Source organism: Parasteatoda tepidariorum, chromosome 1, assembly GCF_982258835.1.
Source record: "Parasteatoda tepidariorum strain Cologne lab strain chromosome 1, Ptep-v5.0, whole genome shotgun sequence".
NCBI lineage: Eukaryota > Metazoa > Arthropoda > Arachnida > Araneae > Theridiidae > Parasteatoda > Parasteatoda tepidariorum.
In genome coordinates, this window is record NC_141755.1 from 42,354,683 (window position 1) to 42,372,848 (window position 18,166).

At 28.7% G+C, this 18,166-nt stretch overlaps 1 long non-coding RNA gene across 1 annotated transcript; it reads right to left on the reverse strand.

Annotated features, from left to right (window-relative positions):
* Positions 1-8,846: 8,846 nt before the first annotated feature.
* On the reverse strand, positions 8,847-12,871 carry LOC147816412 (uncharacterized). Its single transcript, XR_015433518.1, has 3 exons — positions 10,578-12,871; positions 9,784-9,942; positions 8,847-9,001 (listed from the first exon to the last, which is right to left on the reverse strand). It is a non-coding gene; the product is annotated as an uncharacterized LOC147816412 (long non-coding RNA).
* Positions 12,872-18,166: the final 5,295 nt, after the last annotated feature.

An 18,166-nucleotide genomic window follows, 5' to 3' on the forward strand; every position in this document is an offset into this window, starting at 1 on the left:
TCCATTGCCTGATAAAACTTCACAAAAATTTTTTGATTTAATAAGTACTATTTAAAAAAAGAATAATTTCAACAATAAAATTATTGCCTATTGTGCGGATAACACTAACGTAAATTTTGGTGGAAAAGCTAGAAGAGGCATCAATAACATTTTTACGAAACTTAACGAACATTTGAAGCAAAAAAATATTGGAATAGGTTGTGCAACGCACATTCTTTACTTATACTATTCAAACAGCATCTGACTTACTTCCAGTTGATGTTGAAAATATTATTGCAAACATTTATTTGTATTTTTATGTATATATTGTGCGTGTTGAAAGTTTGACTAAATTGTAATTCTCATTTCATCCCATTTGTCCCGCTTTGTCTCAATAAAAATGTGGTCACTTTATACATAGATCACCTTAATGTTAACTTTGTAGCGTGAGTAGCTCATAGTTTTCATGTGAATAGTGATCATTATGATGCAATTTGTGATTCGAAAGGTGCTTAACCTAAGAACAGCTATGTGTTATTCTTAAATCATTTTGATGAGAAAACATGATTTTTAAGCTACTAGAACAGGGGTGGTCAACCTGCGGCTCTTTGAAAGATTATTTGTGGTTCTCGATAAATGTACCAGAGTTCCCTTTTCATATTTGTGCTATTAAATTTTAATATTTTTCTGAACCAATTTGAAATTAACACTATTCAAGGTGAGTTTTCCGTTTCCAATATAATTATGACCCAAAAAGCACCTGAAAAATTTGGATTAATAGAGAAGCAAGACGATCAAGTTCTGTAATTAAAATATAAGTCGACGTCGATTACTGAATTTTGTACCAGAATTAAAGTATTCGCGAAAAATTTCACATTTTGAAAAATGGCTCGACTATCAAAAACCTTGGCCACCCCTGTAGAATTGTGAGGCAAGATTCTGAAATTACTTAAATATGTATCACATTTTATGAATCAGAAATAACTTTAATTGAAATCACAATGTGTTATTGATACATCACTTTAATGTGAATCATGGTGTGAGATTTATAAAATACCTTAATACGAATCCTGATGAGTAATTTGCAAATCACTTTAGATTAATATTCAATATGTGATTCATTAATCACTTTCACAAAAAAAATCAAGTACCCTATGGCAGAATTCAACGACTTTCCAGGGCCCTGATTTTTTTAAACTAAATCAGAGGACTTTTAAGGTTTTTCAAGTACCGTGGGAAGCATGTGATTTGATCTAAGCATCTTCTAAGAATTTTGAATTGCTTATCTCAAAAAACAATTTTTAATCTATAAATAAATAGCATGTAATACATAATAAATAAATAGGAAATAATGAAATAAAAATATATCAGAAATAACCTGAACACAATTTGAGTTTACGACTACTAATGTTCAACTTCTTTGCTTAAAAATTTTGAACCCAACCCAGAAGACAAGTAAACTCCTGTATCAAGTATTGCTAGTAATCTTGCTAGCAGTTTAAGAATATCTTCCAGTTTAATAGTTATGCCAGATTAAGACAATTTAATTTTTGTTCTGAAAGTTTTCTTCTTTTGTTTTTTATTTTATATGCATTATTATCAATCACACAAGGAAGTTCAGCTAGTTTCGATAAGGCATTATTGACACACGTTCTATTTTATTCGGAAATGTTTCAGAAAATTTTCTGCTAGGCGAACTCTAATAATTATATATTACATTTTTATTCCTTTATATTAAAGCTTTTATCGATAAGCAAAATTAGCTAATAACATTGTAAATTTAATTATTAAGGCTCAATTTTTCATAGATCATACGGTCTCATTGAGATACACTAAAATTTTAAATTACAATGAATAATGTTGAAATTTCAATAAACAAATTTTAGCACCGTTAGTCTACTTTTCATTGAAAACTTCCCATTTTAAAAATCTACTATCTTGTAAATTAGAAAGAAAAAAAACAGTATAGTGTATTGCAAATTCGACCATTTTGTAAATTAAAAATAAACAAGTAAATAAGTACTCCGAAAATATTTACTTTTCCAAAATTATCTCCATCAGCTGATCCTTAACAAAGTTTAGGGATTAGCAGGCAATTGATTAAAATTTACTATAAATTAACTAATTAAAAATGGTAACTGATTGAAATTGGCCATAAATTACTTGAAAGCCATTACCTGTTGGCTGTCAAGTCAATGCCGATAAAAATATTATTCGCAAAATTCCGGGGGGAAACGTTTCCCTAAAATAAATAAAAGTGACAAAATGTTTTAATTCTTTAACTTGCGTTTATTTATTCCTTTTTTGCTATGGATGGGTGGTCTAATGTAAACATCCGCTCATGTTATGATTACGAGGCGATGTGTGAACAAGCCTTATATTCTATGCAGTTTTGTTATTGTAATTTGGGTTCAAATCTAAACATAATTGTACAGTCGGCAAAAAAAAAAAGATATCACCCTGAATAACTTTCGTTCTAATGATCGGATTTTCACGAACTAAGTGTTAATCTTAATGGTTCCTGGGGGTGACCTCAAATATGCTAATTAATTAGTGCTAACTACTAATTAAGTTACGAAATCAGACACAAAAACGTACTTTCTCTGAATAAACATATATTTTTTCTTACATATTTGGATTCTTAACCTTCAAAATATAGGGGGTAGCCGCAATCTGGGAAATATGGTCCCCATAGTTTGGTCAGGAGAGCGATCCAAAGTTCGTACCCCTTAATGTTAATTTCACTTTTTACGTTTTTAGTCATATTTTAAAAACTAATAAAGCAATTCGAAGAAAATTTCACCCAGTCATAAAACTCATTTACCCAAAGATAATTTCACGAAAAAAATAATTTTTAATAATTGTTAATTATTTTTTATTATTTAATTAAATTAAGGATGAAAAATTTTTGAATTATAAGGTATGAATTTTTTTATACCATATTAATCTACATATTTTTCAATTGAAAAATCTAAAGTTTCAACTGTTTTTATTTATTAGAAGCTGAGAAAAATTAAAATTAATTATTTTTAAAAAAATAATTTGGCGACAATGAAGAAATGATTAAATGGAGCGATTAATATTAAAATGTGATAAACTTACGAGGAACTTGACTTCGCGCGCTTAGCATAAAATTTCATTCATATTTTTTTCGCTAATAATCGTTTGCTTATCTTTTCATTTTTATTTTTTTAAGCTATAAAATACGATGTTTCTTCTTTAGTCGTCTAAAATTCTATTTGCAATTTAGTAAAGAAATTTGAATAAAACATTTTATTGAATAAAATACATTTTATTCAGAGAATGTGGAGTTTTATAAAAGCATGCTTCTGATAGAATATGATTAAACAACAGATTGTGCTTCTTTAATGTGATTATTATTATTTTTTTTCTCAATAACTGATAAAATTTCAATAATATACATACGAATGAATAAATTTGGAATAAAATATTCATCAATTTCTTGAATATATATTTTATAAATATTAATAAAAATACGCAGTCAACATTTTTAAGCATCTCTCACAACATCGCAAATTTCTCAAAATCTTATAGGGTAAACTAACCAGTGAAGGAATACTTAAGCTTAGCTTGCCTTTAAAAAAAAATCATAAAAATTTCAAAATTTGTAATTTTAGCTAAATGACGTATTTGTTATTAAATGCATGTCGACATATTTGTTATTAAATGCAAATTATGTAAAAAAAATTTAGATAACTTACATAATATTGTTTTAAGCTTTTGGTGGTTTAAATAATAAGTAGTAAGATAACCAAGTGAAGGAACAGTTCTTAAATTTAATAAACACTAAATTTTCCAGTGAATGAACACTTAATTTTGAGAATGTTTGATGCTCGTTAGGAATCCTTAGGCCACACAGATATCTGTCGCCCTGTAGATGCCTGAATTGACTGATGTTAACACAGGCGGGCATTAGGAAAAAAAAAATCTTTTAAGTTTTCGTGCCCCCATTTCAGTATCTTAAGGGCCTTACGAGCTCTGTTTAAAAAGAGAGTATCATATCAGATATATATATATATCTGATATATATATAACAAAAATAATCATAGTAGCAGTATTTGGTGGTAAATGTAGCTTATCGTAATTGAAGAATATGCTGTGCGACATTTTATGGTGAATTTGGGAACGTAAGTTTCAGAATGTATCGAAACATGTGGATGCTATTTGCTAATCATCTTTATCCAAAGAAAACCATGTAACGTAAATATCTAGCAAAATGAAGCAATTTTTTAAACAATGAATCATACAATATGCAACATATTATTTCAATATCTTATTCTTAAACATAACATATTTCAATGTTTTTAAAATGCCACTAAACATTCAGCAATTCATTGAGTTATAGAAAAAAGAAATCGTAAATTACAGAAAACCTTGTGAATGTGCATTAGAATTACTATACAATCTACATTTTATTTTTCATGCACTTTTTTTTTCTTCAAACTTTCATGCCTAGAAGACTCGATTAAAGCTGTAAAAATCATTATCCCTAAAATTTTGTATATAGCTATTATAAGTTATGTTAATTTGATTTTAGTATGAAATCCTCGAATAAACATAGCAAAAATAGCATAATCTGAATAATATCAGATAAAAAGTTCATGTATTTAAATTCTGAAAACTTATAAATCGATTCAAATTTTCTTTTCAAAAGAGATTAAAATAATTTTTTATTTTATTTATTTATTTTGCTTTTTGAACATAAATGAACTTAAAAATTGTCTATTCGCGATCGCAACGCTCGAGTACGCCATCTAGCGGGAGACTGAAAATATCGGACATTAGTTCCCACAAAACCATTGGCAACGACGGACGCCATTTCATTAGCAGCAAATAAGAAGCAAAATTTCCCTAAGGAAAAGGTAGAACTTCTTGAAAAAACTAATCAGAACATGCCAAACATTGAAGCAGAACACGCCAAGCATTTGAAGAACAATTTCTGGATAATTTTTACCTTTCTATTACCAACAACATAACTTCCAATTTCATGATAACTTGCTGTTACAGATTGTGTGCATTACGGTAAAATAATTTTTTCTGTCTTCAATTCATTACAAATTAAAGTGAAATCAGCATTGCTTTCGTCATTCCAATGAATAAATAAGAATTCAGAATATGCACAGAACTGTATAATATGTAGTTATAGAATATTGTTCTTCTTTATAGAACAGTATATATTTCTGTATCTATTATTCGTAAAACAACAATAAAGAATCATCCGAACTACTTGAAATAGATTCATTTGTGCTGATTATTAATAAATTTGAATCGTTTTCTTGGTAATTATTATTTTGTTTTGAAGGAATAATTTCAACTAGAATTCAGCTATTCTGTTTTTAGCTACATATTCAAATTCATATCAATTATAAAATTTTACTGTGTAGTATGTTATCTAAAAGTAATGAAGGGATAAACTATGCAGATATTATTTGAGAATAAAGTTTTCAAACAAGGAACTTATCATTTTGGAATTCTCCGGGAATTATAAATCAGGTAAGTGCAATGATTTTTACAATAAAAAATTTGCTTGTAAATATTTTTTTTTTCATTTGATGTTGGTTCTCTACAGAATGGTTTTTTACGTCTGATTAAGAACTATAAGAATAATAAAAAAAGAAACAATATGAAAGTTTTTATTTCAATGTAAAGAATTCTTAAAATCGTTTTTTTATCCTAAGAATTCTTTATTTTCCATTTTTTAGTTTATAATTTTTTGATAAAAATTGTTCTCAAAATACTTTTTCTGAAAAATTAAATGGTATAACATTATGTGTTTATGTATACTTCTTGTATATTCCAATGTTTGAAGTAATATGATTCAGAAAAGTATGGAATAAAAATTCGGTACTTACTTATTAACGCTACCGCCGCTACAGATTTGGCGGTTTTTAAGTGCCGCCAATCTACACTTAAAATTTTTGCGACAATTCATAAAATAAAACACTTTATTTAAAATCAAAATAGTCAATCGGATTTCGGTGGAAAATGAGCCGATATAGAGTTTAGCATAGATTCAAAACAATCATATCACCATATGAACTCTGATAAATAAGATTCCAAATGAAATAACATTTCCAAAACATACGTTTACCAAGATAAAGTTTTATGTTGTGGGAATTGGTACATTTTCGTTTTTTCGGTAAAATATTTCCCTCCTGAAAAAATAAAATTGCTTCTTGTTTTGTTTTTGGCAAATCCCAAAGACGAATTTTCGTAGCACTAAAAATGGCGACAAAAAAGAATTGTTTTTTTTTTTTTGTTTTTGTTTCGTCAGCATTCTTTATTTTACGTTTCTTAGTTTCTAAATAATGATTTTTATTGAAACTTGAAATTTTTTGATAAAAATTGTTGTCAAAAAACTTTGCTTACAAAATTAAATTTCATAAAATTATGAGGCTTATGTATACTTTTTGTTCATTTTAATTTTTGAAGTAATATGATTCTTAAAACTATAGAATGTAAAGTTTAAATGGGCCTTTCATGTTATATCATTAAATTTAGTAATACTATTTCTCGGGAAATTAGGTTTTAACTCTTATAAGAAATATACATATTTTTTTCTGTTAATGTACAAATATTTTTCCGATGCGTTTTGGATATTCCTTCTCTAATAAAAAGAGATACCATTTAGTTTTCGTTTGCAGAAGAAAGAATATCAAGCATTTTTCTTTTTTAAATTTAATTAGCCACAATAAAGAAGGAACGTTGCAATGCTACACGCTACGTTAACGACGTCTCCAGAGTAACTGAATGACGGTTCATATAGAAATCGCAGGTAAGCGGCTCACACAACAACGCCCCCTATAGTTCGTTGCGATCGCGAATTGCCTAGAAACTTCGAGGTGTTTTCTATTAACTATTAATTAAACCTCTCAGAGCAATCACAAAACATTATTTCAATTTTTTTACAGTCAGAAATTGGTTGCCTAGCAACCTAGTAAAATTAAGCGTTTCTCTTTTGAATCAGTCAAGGATTATCTTAAAATATTTATTTGCGCAGGCGACTTTTTTTGGCGGTTTTCTGGACTATCGCCAAATATATAAACCTTTATTGCAACCCAATTTACGACCCAATTGTTTTAAAATTTTGTCTACCCCCCCTAATTCAAGTGTCTAGATTCCAAATATGTAAAAAAAAATATATGTTTATTCAGAGAAAGTACGTTTTTGTGCCTGATTTCGTAACTTAATTAATAGTTAGCACTAATTAATTAGCATATTTGAGGTCACCCCCAGGAACCATTAAGATTGACACTTAGTACGTGAAAATCGGATCATTAGAACGAAAGTTATTCAGGGTGATATCTTTTTTTTTTTTGCGGACTGTACCATTCATAAGATCTTTCAGAAATGTATTGATTCTCAGAGGTCGTAAGGCCAAAAAAAAATTTTGGAAAGTTAATATCTCATTGTGAATAATTCTTAAGGTTTGCCATGTTTTGTATTTTATCCCTTATTTGGCTACATTTGGATAAAATGTCACCAAAAATATCTTTTTAAGATAGCCTAATTAGAAAATATTCTAATGATTATAATATTAATATGATAATCCCATACAGCACATTGACTTCGTTATGACATCCTAAAGTTGTCATCTTTAGGATTCTGTGACTTCCAGAGGAAGTCCTATATTTACCGCTAAATGTCCTACGGATGTCATCTGCGTGTTAGAATGTCCCACCTGCAGATATCTTAATGATGTCATAACTAGGACAGTTTCAGGATACCTTTAGAACGCTTTAGGATGGCATTAGGACATAATAAGACCTGTTTAGTAAGGATTTAGATAACTTGTGGGATGCATGTTGGAAATGGTATGATAGTAATAGGAGGGTGTCTTATTTTGGAAATAAATTTCATCTTCGAAATTTTTATTAATTTTAGCAACTTAAATAAGTTTTTTCTTTTAAATTTACTGAATTAGAGGTCAGAAAAATGTTTTCTAAATGAAAAAAAAAGGTGATAGTTTTTAATTTGTATACCACTCTTATTTTTCCAGAAAAATGGGCTATTCCTCTACTATTTTTTTAGGAAAATTAGTAAAGGAAAAGGGAGTAAAACAGCTAATAAACAAACGTATCTAAAGAAAAGAATAATGTATCATTTTAATACAAAAATATGCAAGATAATTGGATTTCACTTTTCTATTGTTTGGAATAAAAACTTGGCCATTATTAAAAAGTCTAATTGGATGTACCCTTTGAACACCAAGGAAGGTTACCATTCTCCTAATTAGCGTTAGTTTTCTGTAAAGAATATTTCTTATTAAATTAAATTATGAAACTTGTTGAATCTTTTATGTACATTGTAATTTACGATTGCTTCATTATTGCTCATATTGTTTAATGTAGTAGATTCATTAAATATCTTATAATAAAATAATGAATAATTTTCTTTTTAATGCTGCTCTAATACTGAGAACTTCGCATTAATATTTAAATTTCTCGTATTATCAATTGAAACTAGTTAATTGGCAAAATAATTCTCATTACATTCTTCTGCAAAATTTACTAAAAAATATTTTATATTATAAATAGTTTAAATGAAGTTGTGACTATTTTATCAAAAACTCAAAATAGATGTTTATGGATCACATACTTTATTGTTTAGTTATTGTGTCAATGATGCAATTTAAAAAACAAATAAAATTAGAAAATTATTTGTTTTTATATACAAACTAAAACAGCTGTTGCCATGTTTTGCTGAAGAATTGTTAGCTGAAGGCATACTTAAATCAGTATCTTGAAGATATCAAAAATGATAACATGTTTCAAGGATTTATCTATTTTTTGCAGCATAAATTTAGTGTATGCAAATAAATATGAGAATAGAAAAAAAAAACAATATTAGAATCACATAAGAAAAACTTTTATTTGCACAATTATTTCTTTAATTTTTTTACAGAATAAATTCTTCTTTCTTTAGCATGGTACAACCAGCCTCTAATAATGCTTCCAACTTCATTTACTTAAGTGTTTGTGAAAATACCAGCAAACAGCCTCTAAAACATAACAAAAAGAAAATATAAACAAACCAGTAGGTATTTTTATGAATAAACATAAAATTATTTCAGAACCTATTTAAAAGGTATCTCAAACTAAATTAGTAGAAGCCCAGATTTCAATTACTCTCAGGGAAAATATTATGGGGTGACCTTGTTAAGCTGCTTTTTCAATTGCCCATCATACGTAACTTAATACTAGTTCATAAAAAATAAAATGATTTGATACATTTTTGATTCATTGTTATAAGAAGAATCTAGTTACAACAACTGTAATAATGCTAAAGCTGTTAGTACAAACACATGTAACTATGATAAGAATACTTTAAAGTGCAAGTCAAAAGAAGTGTTGGATAACTTAAGTATCATATGATTACCATTCTACTGTGACTGGAAAAGGAGATGGTGATACTAATAACAATATTATTTCAAACAATTACACACTCATAAATTATTCTAATGTTAGAAATTTATAAACTCATTGAAAATTTATGGAATACTGAAATTATAGTACATTAAAAAGTTTAAAAAAAAGCTGGTTATAGATGCTTAATAAAGCTGGCTATAGATGTTTATTTGACAACTAAATTTAATAATAATAATACCATTTTAATAGGTATAAATACTTTTAAAAATAAGATTTATTTTCTAGAAAGGCAACTTTAGCAACACAAATGTTAACTATATACTCTCAAACTACAAATGAAATAATATATATATATATATATATATATATATATATATATATATATATATATATATAAACAGAGATTAAATATTACCAATAATTGCGCCTGACACTCTATAACCAAAATATCTTTTTTTTCATTATCGCCCATCCAGCTTTAGAGTTCAACAACATCATCAGGCATGATGTGACGAATAGCTCGTCTTGTATGTTCTTTAAAATCAGTTCCATCAAGACTTTGCAATCTAGCAGACTATGAGAAAGAAAAAAAATTATACAAATAACAATATTTTAAAAAAGCGAATTGACATGTAAATGACACAATCATTAAAAATTTATTGAAAATATAGCCAAGCAGAATAAGCAGAAGCAAGTATTGAGTTGGAGATTGTTATTGTTTACATTCATATTGAGAACACCATTCATAGACAATTTATAGAAAAAATTATGTAGAAATGGTAAAATAACAATATACTAAATAATGAAGATGAATAGCAACATTGAGATAATTTAATTGAGATCATTTCATCTGTAATTAGAAGAAATGATTAATTTAGGGTTACCAAAAAAAACATGCCAAATAACAAGTTAAAGGAAGAAAACAAAAATAATAGAGAGAATGAGTTATCAGAACAAATAAAAATTTGCCTCACGAAATAATAAAAATAAAGCTTTCTCAATAATTATGAAAAAATTAAATAAACTCCGCATTTAAATTTTTAGTAATGTATGTAAACATTGCAAACATGCATGTAAACATTGCAATTGAGATATTAAAGATAATGACGGGGTTCAAGTACACTTATAAATCAATTATATAAATAGATTATGAAAAAAAGAAAGATAAACAAAAAAGAAACTAATAAAGATATTTGAGCTTATAAATACCTTATTATTTAGATTTGACTAGCAGAATTGCTCTTGTCGCTGGATAAAAGAAATAACATTAACGGTAAAATTGAAGTTAACACGCATGCGCTGAACGATGATCCTACAAGACTCCTAAAACACTCCTTTGAAAGGCCTGTCATATTGCTGTCTATTTGGGACATCCTACGAAATTCTTTCTTCTGACACTCTACGGATATGACTGTTCCTGGAGTGTTCGGAATGTTTTGGGATGTCTTTAGGACGAAATTTGCTGTATGGGAATGCTGAAGTTTAAAGGCTGAAAGAAAGAACTCGGTGCAGGTGAAATACTGCAAAAGATATGATGGCGCGTTTTTTCTATCTGTGGCGTAAAAATATATCGGAAGCAGTAACCCGGAAGTCTTGCGAGAGCAATTTAACCACTAGCGCCACCCCCTTAGCTTTACGGGTCTCTATCTTTTAAGGAATTGGTAACTAATTTTAAACCATAGTTTCTACTACAGAATGGCAACAAGGAGATGATAACGTCGGATCAATGGGCTTTTCGCACTGTGATTGGCTGTTGAGTATCACTCATGGTTGCAAGAATTTGAGAAGTTATCGCGTTTATTGTGAATTAAAATAAAAATTTCAATAATTTTGTGCACGCCTGTCTGTGTTCTCGCGTAATCTCGTACTTGGTGTGATGAAACAATTGGTTCATTGATGGATTGTGTTTACATTTATTTCGTAAACAGCCACTGGAAAAGAGGAGATTTGTGCTTAAAAAAGAAATTAGGCGAAAATGTTTTCGATATTTATAAATGTAACAATAAAAATGAATGTTTTCTTTGCTGTGTTTATTATTTGTTTTTAAATAAAATTATGTCATTTTGATATTAAGAGTATGTTAACGGGTGCTCTTAAATATTTTTAAATTAAGTATTCTCTTTTAAAAGCTTAGCTGCAATATTTATATAATTTTCTTACGTTCTGTTGTAAGGAAAAGAAAATTCGGATCTAAATTAAAAGAATAATCATGCCATGTAATGTCTAATCATCCTATGCATATTTCCTAACATTTGTACTTAATTATTAAGCATTGTAATTGTAACATAAAAAATAATTCTGCAGTAAAGTGCAAATTGATGTTTAAGTGTTTATATATTATGTTTATTCGACATTAAAAGTGTTTCTACTTATAACATTTTATAAATGAATTTGTAACAAGCAGTTTTAATAAAATAAAATTATGGCTAGTTAATAAAACTATGGCAAGATTTAAAAATTATCGATAAAATTTTTATGTGGTTATCAATTATTATATATTTATTTGGAAGTAATGAAAAGTAATAATATATTTGTGAATCTAAGCACATCATGATAAACAATAATATTGAAATGATAAAAATTCTGTGGAAATAACAATAATATTGGAAATGATAAAAATTCTGTGGAAATAACAATAATATTGGAAATGAAAAAAATTCATGTTACATGAAATTTATTTTCGAAATAGTTGACTACTTACTTTTATGATGATAGATTAGATTTTTGATTACATATTTACTGCTGTGTATTAAGAGTTAGGTCAAATGTGCATCAAGTGGTTAGTATAAAAATGTTGCTTTTTTTAAACTTACCACTGCCTTATTAGAAAAACAATTTTGTAACAATCAAATAATAAATATATAAAAATCTATATTTGAAGCATATAAGAGTAAAATTTTTTATTTTTTGATTTAGAAACTATCAATCAAAAAGATCCTTTAAAATTTGAATTATATTTATATAATAAGTAGAAGGAAATATTAGCAAAGGAAAAATTTCATAATGAGTCATTCCACAACAGATCAATCACTTTTGAACTGACCCCCCTACTATTTTAATGAAATTTGGTGGAGCATGCACACATGATAATGTAAACAATTCGAACAGTTTTTAATTTGAAATTTGTCCAAGTTATAAACACGTGAAAAAATAAAATTTTCATTGAAAAAACCACTAACTTGCATGCATATAAATAACTGCAACTTTTTTTTTTTACTTAAAAAAAGTTACTTTAAGAACTTTACTTTATAAGTTACTTTTTTTTTACTTTAGAAGAAAGTAAATGGTGTTGAAAAAAAGATTTGAAACACCATTGTAATAGACCTTTCATTTGATACCTTATATGACTTTCTGAGGCTAGGTCAACTTTCAAAGCAACCTGATTAGGCCTTTGACCTGTGATATGTGATCTCAAAGAATTACGAAAGAAATATTTTTTATTGACTGCAACATTCTTCTACACCTTTCAAATTTGTAGCATAGAAATTGAAATTTAAAAAAAAAAAAAACATTAATTATTGCAAACCAAAATTTTTATTAATTGAAAGTGGTATGCTGTACAACTTTTTCCCCCTTTAAGACATTTCATACAATATACGTAGAAAACTGAGTAAAAAGCCTAAAATTCTTAAACCAATATATAAATCAATGATCATTCATACCAAAAGTAATATTTATCCCATACTTTTGGCTCCTAAAATGTATCGAAAATAACATTTTTATTTTTAGCAAGTGTATTATATTTTTCTTATTAAAAAATGGTTTACCTTTTGATATGCAAAAAATATTTAAAATAGTTACAAGATATGAATAACATTTATTTCATAGAAAATAATTTATAAAATTAAAATTATGATTATTAACTCTGTTACAATATGTTATGAACAGAATTAGTAATTTTTTAAACATATAAGCATTATAAAATTTTATGAAATAGTTAGGAATGATGTAGTGCTATTTTTTTGTTAATTATTTTTATCTCATCAGACGGTATGAAAAAGTCTTAACCTGTTGTTGTTAGTACTTCAACCTTCTAAATGATCCGTGATTTATTTACTTTCAATATCAAAGGCTTCCGTGGGTACGAGTATGACAGTAAGGGTCCATGAGGCTGTAGAAAACGTATTTTAACTTCTTCGTAGTTTATATTTACATCTAAAATACATCGTATCCACCATTGACTGTACTGCAAAATAACAACATACCCTCTAATATCTTCTAAGAGCAGTTCTAAAGGATGTAACACCACTGACTGGATCTTACTTTCAGATGAATTTGAATACATTTTCGTTTTAATTGATGTGTGGCTTTCATGTCTGCTTTAATTGATTTTTTTGGGTACCGGAGATTGTGTGGCTTTTCTAAAAAGTGTCTCTATTTCTCACAATCATAATATGATTTTATAATACACAAAATTTGTTTATTGATGACAATATTAAAAAGTGTAAGTAATTTACTCTAATTTTTATTTCATTAAAGTTTTTTTTGAAATTTTTTTATAGGATTGTTTTGTGTTGGATGAATATCTAATTTAAATTGGTCTAAATGTTGCTAGCATATATATATATTTTTTTTTCTGAAAAAGTTATGTATGAATGCTGAAACATGAAGGAAGAAATTTTTTTTACAGTACAACTGTCTCGTTTTATGTTAAAAGGGCATTTATTTTTTATGCTTTGTTTAGAAACATAAAGAGACCAAAGAACATCTTAAGGGATTGTGGATCTCATTTCAAATCAACTTAAGTAAATAGAATTAAATTGTTGGTTATTATTTGAATTAACAGTATTTGTTTATGCTTACATGGTTACTGCTACTTTATAGCCTAAAATAATAATTTTTTGTTTTGTAATCAAATGGAGAAGTGTATTATTTCTTCTTAGTCTAAATCAACTACAGTTTAAATGGTCATAAAAAGTATATTAAATTCTTAATTTATTTACCATTTGTATCAATGTTAATGTACTCAAAGTTTGGTATGAAATAAAACCTAATATAAAAAAGAAGCTGCTTTTTTACATAGTCTTAAAAAAAAGCTACAAGTAAAGTAAAGTTTCATTTTTTCGTAACAGGTTACACATATATAATTTTTTTTTTCATTTTTTTATCATGGCTAAAATAAATTTTTATACATTTAATACAGAAAATGAGATTTGTTAAATATTTAGTTAAGAATTGGCATTTTATTTATAATCTGCACTAAGGCTCTTTCTCATACTGTTTAGCAGTTTTCGAATTTTGACATTTTTTTCAAAAAATTATTGGATATAGCTTTTCTTATTTTATTTATTTTTGTCGTTTCTTAGATGACCCTTTGACTATTCTTGGGCTGCAACCCGCTAACAGTAAGCCTATACTTATCCCCATGATTCATGCATAGAATGAAAAGGCATTACCCCATTAATTTAACAGTACTTTTTATTATTTATTTTTAATTGTTCATTTGTAAAATCGCTGTTTGAACTCTAATGCACCATTGAAAAAGATTTTCCTTAGAGCATGAGTGGTGAGTTTTCATTGCTTATTACTAAGGAAAATAGTGAGGTTAACTGGTAATCAATAAATAATGTTTCAATTTTGATTTGCTACATTTTATATATGAATTAATTGTATTTGAAGAGAAGTGTGCTTAGGATGGAGCTCAAACTGGGCCGACTCTTTCTAGATGAAATTTCATTTATAGTTTAATGACAGCATTACCAGAATCGACTATACTGTTCCAAACGTCAATGATATTAAAAACTCTAAGAAAGCTCATCAATATTTGCAACATGCCTGATAAACCTAGTATGAAACACAAGGATAAAAGCAGCAGAATTTTATTTATTTACTTTTTTTTTTCCTAAGTGCCTTCGACATTCTAAATGCTCCTCAATATCGTTTGAACACTAAGTTGTTCTTTTCTTCGTAAAATCTATGCAACTTTTAACAATAGCTCATTCTAAAGAGCGGTCGAAAATATGAGCACAAATGCTATGACAATTCGCATTTCCGTCGTATCTATGAAGTTAAATTCAAGAATTTAAAAATATTTTCACATTACAGTAAAATTTATTTGTCCAAAACTAACGTTGAATGTTAACCTTTAAGAATTAAATATTATTTGTATTTTATTCATTAATGATTATAAAAAGAAGTGTATTTTAAAAGGTATGAAACATTTTATATCATTCTTAACATCATAATTTTTCAACATAATTTTGAAGAGACGTAGTAATTACAAGAAGTTAAAAAATGATATTTTTAAATTTTAGGTATTAGAAAAGCTATTTATCTTATTAAAATTTAAATTTGATTGTGAAAATTACCTAATTAATAATCACGTAAAATACTGTATATCATACAGGGTGTTCTGTAATTACATCTAACACGTTGTTAAAGCTGCAAATTGATATTTCATAGAGGAGAAAAAATGACAACTTCATCGTATCAGTTAAATTAATTGGTAAATAGGCGGTATGAAAAATAGAAAACCAGTTTGAATGGCCGATGACACACGAACGTGTTAAATTTTAAGCGCCTTCTAAGTTTTGTTTACTCTAGTAATCACAAGTTTTTAGTCAATCCCACCTTCATCAGTCGTGATTCATTAAATTTTGATTTTTTTTCCTTGCCTAAATATTAATTTATGACCCTTAATGTGTGTACTCGTTTTTTTACTTAAATTTCATCAAGGATTTTAAAAATATACATTAAGGTTGAACTTCATGAAATGCCCTGTTTAAGTTGAAACCTTTTATTGTTTTTAAATGAAATTATTACGACAACCAGTTTCGACAACAATGATTGTAATAGGATGATTTGAATGCAGTCATCCAACTCCATCCAAACTCAAATATGTTATTCAGTTTAAGTAATGATATTTAAGAGCTTTAAATCTGACTCTCAAAAAAAAAAAAATAATCGGGATATTACTGAAAAATATTGTGATTGGAGCGCGTGGTTTTTATTTTATTTCATAATCGTCGTTCAACAGTCGACCCAATTTTGGGTTTACTGTTACCAATGTTCAACAACGTCGCCTTGTAATTTTGTACCCAATCCAGAAGACAAGGGAACTCTTGGATCAAGTGTTGGGAATTTTTTTTTATTGAAACTAACCCGCGTTTGCGTTACACGAAGAAAAAAACCACGAAATCCTATAATCCGTCTACCGTGGAGGATATTTTGCATCAGCACTGTAGTAGGTGCAAGCCGGGTGCGGAATTCGCATCGACCAGCCATTATTGGGATTCGAATCTGGTTCACCTCATTCGGAGGCGAATACTCTTTCCCTTGGTTCCATCTTCACTGAGTATTAACTCTACAGGATGTTCCAATTTTTTTGATTGGCACCAATTTTATTGTTTTGTCTAAATTTAGTCATCTTCAAAATGTAAATAGCAATTCGATCGTAATTTATGGAAATAAACGGTTTTTTTCTCTTAATCCGCAATGATTAATGAGAAGCAACCATGAGGGTTGATCAGCAACGTAAACAAGGGGCGGAACTTTACAGTTTTTAATTATAAAATTACAAAACTACGGAGTTGAACATTAGTGGTCGTAAACCCAAAAATTGGATCAGCTGTTCTACGACGGATATAAAATAAAATAAAATCTATCTATTATAGGCCTGGATAGTAGGGCACTGAACCCATGCCCAAGAGTTCGTGGGTTCATCCACAGCCGGCCGAAGACTGCCCGTGTAGTAAATGGTGACTGATGCAAGTTAAATCTATCGAGTTGCAAAGTCCTCCATGTTCCTATAACAAATCAATACCTCTGAGGGTACTGAAACAAAAATTTCCTTGTCTTCTGAATTTGTTCAAAATTACAAGGTTACAGAGTTGAACATTAGGAGTCGTAAACCTAAAATTGGGTTGGCTGTTCAACGACGGTTATAAAACAAAATCTATATTTTAAATAAGGCGAGTGAAAAAGTCTTTCTCTCAGTTCAAATAAGGGGAAAAATCAAAACTGTTACTCGAGTAACCAAAAGTAGATTACAAGACAGGATATGAATATTAAAGTGCAAGAGCGTTTAGTTTAGAATAGTAAATTAAGAAAAAGACTTCGACAAAGGAATAACATAAAAAGATTAGTTGAAGTGCTTTATGTTACACACACACATATATATAGGGAGGGGGGAGAGACTCCCCCCACTCTATAGGTACTGCCGCGGTCATAATTTTACTTCTTATAATCTTAGCTTAACTAAATTACGCCGAAGGAAAAAAATGTAGCTTTAACTTAAACTAAACTCAGTGGCGCGACAGCCCCTAGGGGGCCAAGGCCTACTGGGCCCATCTCAGTTTTCTTGACATTGGGCTCTGGGGTACAGGAGCAGATGTTCCAGTTAGGTGGTCAGCCGAACGCGGAACCCCAAGTGTTTAGTTCCCAAGCATGCTTGGTACTCATTTGTCTACCCACTTAAGGGATGAAAGGCTGAGTCAACCTTGCCCGGCCTGAGGATCGAACCCAGGACCGGTGGCACGGGAGCGCAAAGCACTACCACTCAGCCACCGGGCGTCTAGCTTTAACTTAAGATAATTTAAAATCTGTTCTCCTATTTATATCCAATTATGTTAGAGGCTATGTGTCCTTTTCGCTCGCACTCACTTGTTTTTTCCTATATTTTAAAAACATGAATGTAATTATAAATGGATGCAGAATTTAACAGAGTATTTATAGTTTGTCTAAGCTAAGAACTCCCCCCGCCACATGGTCTGAGGCCGTCTGCTGCTATGGATACAAGAATAGCGTATTCCAGGGAAGGTAGCTAGCCGACCGGCCTGTGGAGGGGTTAGGGAACTGCC